Genomic DNA, 6,359 nt, shown 5'->3' with positions numbered 1-6,359 from the left:
AGCCAAAGCGCTTATTATTATAATCATCCTGACATTTACAGCCCGTCACCCCGTGAGTCATTCTCTGCAGACGGCGACAGCCGGGGCAGATCCCCAAGTTATGGAGCGAACATCTGCAGAGCCAGGCTCCAGAGGAGACCGGAGGGCCACACTCTAAGGCTACCTTCACACTCGTGTTTTGGGCGGATCTGTCATGGATCTGCAAAAAACGGATCCGTTACATAAATACAACCGCATGCATCCGCCATGAACGGATCCGTTTGCATTATCTGTAACATAGCCAAGACGGATCCGTCATGAACTCCACTGAAAGTCAATGGAGGACAGATCCGTTTTCTATTGTGCCAGATTGTGTTAGAGAAAACGGATCCGTCCTGACACGCAATGTAAGTCAATGGGGACGGATCCGTTTTCTCTGACACACGTTCGGTTGCAGGCAGCGTTTTGGTGTCGGCCTCCAGAGCGGAATGGAGACTGAACGGAGGCAAACTGACGCATTCTGAGCGGATCCTTACCATTCAGAATGTATTAGGGCAAAACTGATCTGTTTTGGACTGTGAGAGCGCATGACGGATCTCAGAAACGGAAAGCCAAAACGCCAGTGTGAAAGTAGCTCCATGATCTAAGCAATTACTTCTACTCCATAGCGGCCATCGCTCAGCTTTCCAAACTTCCACCTGTCGCTGCCTGCAGTCCCAGGAAAGTGGCAGGGCCGCCCCAAACGGGCTTGGTTTGTCGGAAGTTTCCCCAAAGTGTGCTGTCCCTTGGAGTTTCAGTGTGTGGGCTCATGCACATGACCGTATGTGTTTTGCAGTCCGTAAAAAAAAAATGATCCCTAAAAATACGGATGACGTCTGTGTGCATTCCGTATTTTGCAGAACGGAACAGCTGGTCCCTAATAGAACAGTCCTATCCTTGTCCATAATGCGGACAATAGGACAGGTTCTATTTTTTTGCGGAATGGAAATACGGACGGACACTGAATATCTTCCGTGTTTTTTTTTTTTTGCAGACCCAATGAATGTTTTGTTTGAGGGAAGGGGGGGGGGGGACAGGAAAAGAAAAAGTTTGTGCGCATGAGCCCTAAACGTCCTGGGATGTGCTTTGCCGATTCCCATCTGCTCCATATCTTTACCATTATATTCGGGTGAGCAGGATACGCCGATCGGATCGTCACGGATGGTAGAAACACGCGGCTTCCTGTCCGAGTCACCACTACCTACAGGGATAGTAGTCACAGCAAGGGCAGTTTGGACCCTCACACCCCGATCATTAAATTCATAGAAAACAATAGGGAGGCGACGACAAAGGGAAAAAAAAAAAAAAGTTATATTTTTCCCACTGTTTTCAAAGAGATATTTTGGGGAGACAATTGTGCAATAATTGAAGATGTCCTAAAACTCAGAGAAAAGGAATGGTCCTGATGCTCCTCGCAGGCGACATATCCGGATCTATAGACGTATTCGCACATGCTGCAGACGAATGATGACTTTTGCTCCCCAGGTGTCTGTGCCCCCGGCCACACGCAGGGGAAGGGGTACACACCAGAGGAGCGGATCTCGCCCTGCTGCAGTTTTGGGTGTAAATCCACAGGTTTGGTTTTTGGGTGTAAATCCACAGACTTCCCCGACACAGGCGCGTCCCCCTGAATGTACTGCTTTGCCCCTGGTCCCCCCAGAAGTGCCCTCCGTGCCGCCCCGTGCCCCAGCCTCTCTACAGCTACATGTCTGGGTAATCAATTCCAGGCTGTCGGGAGATGGAACATTTAATCACTATTCATGAGACGCAATTGCCGCCGGTTGCCAGGTAACGACTAATACAGTAATATTAATTTTGTCGCACAAGTGTTTTTCCAGAGAATCAGCGGAGGCCATGCAAGCTGGCCCGAGGCCGAGGTTTATCCGGGAGGAGGCTAGCCTCCTGAAAAATCTATATTCAGATGAAGCTCCGGCGGAGCCACAACCGCCAGAAGCAGAAGGCGAGGGTAATTAGCTTGTACCTCATTCATATCACCGGAGACGAGCGCCATCCGTCGCACTCCTCCTTGTAACTGATGCACATTGTACATAACGGGATTTAGGAAGATTAGTTCTCTCCGAAAAGAACATCGCGGAGGAGATTTTAGATGCGAGACCCCAACTGATCCCTGGGGTGAAGGGGTTACAGATCGCGCCCATTTCGGCAGCTGGTCATCTATAACATTATTTCGGAAGGATCACTGATGACTGGTCTACGGCTCGGGGCACCCTTTTACAGCCAGGCTCCGGCCGCCCCGGGCCCTGTACCCAGCATGGCACAACTGCAGAGTTTTACATTAGTAGCCAAGTCTCATAATGGACGAGACAGTGATAACTGCTTATAGGCCCCGTTCACACCTGATCCAGCACAAGTGCGGGCTGCCACCGCGCCAAAAACCGTTGTATACAACAATTAATGTCCGGCGACACCCGTCATTTGTGCCAGTAAGCAGCCGGATCCCCGCCAGGCATCATTACAGTCCAGGGGATCTGGCGGTGAACTACAGTACCCAGCAATGCTGCATCCGGCATCTTTACCAGAACAGCCTGATGGATCTGCTGCCGTAGACGTGAACACAGCAAAGCACAATCACAGCCCCCAAATCTGTGCGCAGCGAGCGCCTCCGTGGATTACGCCATCTGCAAATAATAACTGATGATTATTGGATGGATTTTTGCAACATGTAAGAAACAAGTCGGAATCGGAGCGGAATAAATCCCCAGGAAAACACCATGGACGGGGGCAGGATCAGGACGGGCGGATCACATTGTACACAGCCGCTGCCTGGGAGCCGTGGGCAAGCTGGTTAGCTGCTGTTGATGGATCCCATTATCGCCATCTTAAAATCCCAGAACAGCCAAGCATAAATCGCACCCATCCAATAGGCGACACAGACGCAGGCTCCGCTATCTCTCGCCTTCACTCCAGAATTCGGACGTTAAAAAGTCGCAATCTAGACATAAAAGTGTTATGTTAAAGAACGGGACAAAATGTACCAAACAGCGTGCGACATTTAATAAATGCGGCATAAAGTACACCAATGCAGACCCCAGAACACGTAACCTCTCCAAAGGGAGCAATACTCTGCGTGTCGGTCAGAATGCCATTTACATGAGCCCCATGTATGTGAACGGCGGGTGGATGCACACTGCGCTCAGAGAGGGGCCGCCGGCGGTCATACATGCCGTTTAGTGCATAACCCTTTAATTAAAGGTAATGTCTATGGGCAGTTTGAGGGGTTGTGGAGCCGCACGGATCAGCCGATCTATAAAGAACGGAGATGTACGCCCGCACATACCATCCCGGGGCATACTGGGAGGATAGCCCTTTGGCATATGTATTTGCATAGGCTGCTTTCCTGGAATACGCTGAATGCAGTTTGCAAACCTAATGTGAACAGAACCCAATGTACTTTGTGTTACAATTTCTTACCATCTTCACTAAGGCGACTTTCACACTAGCGTTAAAGGTTTCCGGTATTGAGATCCGTCATAGGGGCTCAATATCGGAAAAAGATGCCTCAGTTTTGTCTCCATTCATTGTCAATGGGAACAAAACTGAGCAGAACGGAGCGCTCCAAAATGCATTCGGTTCCGTTTAGTTGCGTTCCCAGACCGGAAAGCTAATCGCAACATGTTGTAGTTTGCTTTCCGTCCAGGGATGTGGAGCAAGACGGATCCGGCATGACCCCCAATGCAAGTTAATAGGGACGGATCCGTTTTCTCTGAAACAATAGAAAACTGATTCGTCCTTTGTCAGTGTTTTGCGGTATGTTTTTCACAGATCCGTTGTTCCGTTTTTTGTTTCCATTCTGTTTTTCCATATGGCATATACAGTAATTACATAGAAAAAATTGGGCTGGGCATAACATTTTCAATAGATGGCTCCACAAAAACGGAACGGATACGGAAGACATACGGATGCATTTCCGTATGAGTTCTGTTTTTTTTTTTTCTGCAGACACATTGACTTGAGTGGAGCCACGGAACGCAATTTGCAGGCAATAATAGGACATGTTCTATCTTTCAGCGGAACGGAAAAATGGAAACGGAATGCATCCGGAGTACATTCCATTTTTTTTTTTTTGCGGAACCATTGAAAACAAAAAAAAAAAAAAAAAACGGTCGTGTGAAAGGCCTAATTCTGCTTGCTACAAGTGAAGGCGAACATTTTTGTTGACGGTGGATGAAAGTATCCACGCGTCTCACATTGGACACAAATCCTCCAATCTATAGTGTGGACTCCATTTTACCTGCAGCGATACATTGTTACAAACCATTAGGACAGGGATTTGTGCTGCTGAGGTGTTCGGCTCACATAGGTTTGCAAGAAACATGGGGGGGGGGGGGGGGGTTTCCAAAAATACGTCAATATTAGGCTACTTTCACACCTGCGTTTAGGCGCGGATCCGTCTGGTATCTGTACAGACGGATCCGCACCTATAATGCAAACGCTTGTATCCGTTCAGAACCGATCCGTTTTGACTTACATTGAAAGTCAATGGGAGGTGGATCAGTTAGGGTTAGGGTTAGGGTTAGCCTCCGGAGCCGAATGGAGGCAAACTGATGCATTCTGAACGCATTGGGGCTGAACTGATCCGTTTTAGGCCGCTTGTGAGAGCCTTAAAACGGATCTCACAGGCGGACCCAGAAACGGCAGTGTGAAAGTAGCCTTAGGCGTATTTCTGGCACAGATTGCAGCAATCTGCGACTTCTCCCCACTCACGTCAGGTCTAAAATTGTGGGTGTGGAATGGGCGGGGAGGGGGGGGGCCCAGCTCATTCATCATTTTCTACCTCTGCTTTAGGGCTCATGCACACGACGGTATGCATTTTGCAGTCTGCAAAAAACGGATCCGCAAAAAATACAGATGTGTCGGTGTGCATTCCATATTTTGCGGAAGGGAACAGCTGGTCCCTAATAGAACAGTCCTATCCTATTTTTTTTGCGGAATGGACATACGGAAATGGAATGCACACGGAGTAACTTCCGTTTTATTTGCGGACCCATTGAAATGAATGGTTCCGCATACGGTTCGCAAAAAACAAAATGGAACAGACACAGAAAAATAATACGTTTGTGTGCATAAGCCCTTAGGCATAGAAAATGGTCTAAACGTACGCCAGCAGGGGAGGTGGTGTAGATTTAGAAGCGGCGGTCGATCCGGCGCCTCTACATAACTTCGGCAGATCCACCGCCAGCGCACGGCCTTATTAAGACCGGTGTCTAAAAGTCAGTCTTAATAAATGACCCCCATAGGTCTCTACGGGTTTTTAACCTCTGGACGTAAACAAGAACATTCCCATTCATACAGAGCAAGCAGAGATCTTTAAAATAGTGAGAAATTAAACTGTATTACAAAGTTACGGAACTTCACCTTATACAATAATTACGTTTTCATAAAACTACGGTCGTATCTCACGTCTACAGGTAACGCCACGGCAACCGTCCAAGAAACTACACTTATCTGCACATATTATAATTTATACGCAAGCCGCAGATACGTCACCGCCACTCAATGGCGGTCTATAAAAAGAGAAGGATTTAAGAATAAACCCACACGCAGCGCACAATAGGGACGCATTGTCTCCAGTACGTGCGGTGACACAAGCGCGGAGTGGGTTGGAGTCGATCGGCTTTTCCTTCATTGTCAGATTGTTTTTAATGTGACATCAACAGCACAAACGTCTTCTACTCACGGCAAACGGGGGGGGGGATGCGGTGAGTCACCTGCCCGCTAATAATGCCGCCGGTTCACACAGTCGGATTTCGCAGCCGTGCTCTTAATTCAGCAATAGGCAAAAGAAAGACCAAGTCCTTCTCCTCCAGGCGCTGAACATGGAGGAGGAGGAGGAGATCTTTATGTAAGACGGGCGACAGCTCCTCGCCCACGGCCTCACATTGACCTACTGACCTACATGTTTCACAGAGACACTGGCACAACGTAAGAGGCGGCGAGCAGACCTCCGGTCCGACAGCGAGATGAAAACAAAGTACCGCCGTCTCTTGTGGACCGCGTTACAGCATACTAAGATAGAAGGGTCTCCAGCTTGATGCTGCTGTGAAACAACAACTCCAAACGTGCTCGGCACTAAAAGGGATTTCCGTTGCTGTCCACAAACTCTATAACGCGGCTGTCCCTGCTCAACTGCTGCTCCGTAAGAGCAACCGCAGTGCGAAGGAACACGGGACGGAACAGCCGGCCCCTAATAGACCGGTCTTATCCGTGTCTGTAATGCGGACGAGAATAAAACTTGTACTATAATGAATGGTTCCACATACGGTCCGCAAAAAACAAAGGACGTGGTAAGAAAATACGTTCATGTGCATGAGGCCCAACAC

The sequence above is a fragment of the Bufo gargarizans genome, chromosome 10, assembly GCF_014858855.1.
Source record: "Bufo gargarizans isolate SCDJY-AF-19 chromosome 10, ASM1485885v1, whole genome shotgun sequence".
NCBI classification, from domain to species: Eukaryota; Metazoa; Chordata; class Amphibia; order Anura; family Bufonidae; genus Bufo; species Bufo gargarizans.
Note: the sequence above shows the minus strand (reverse complement) of the source record.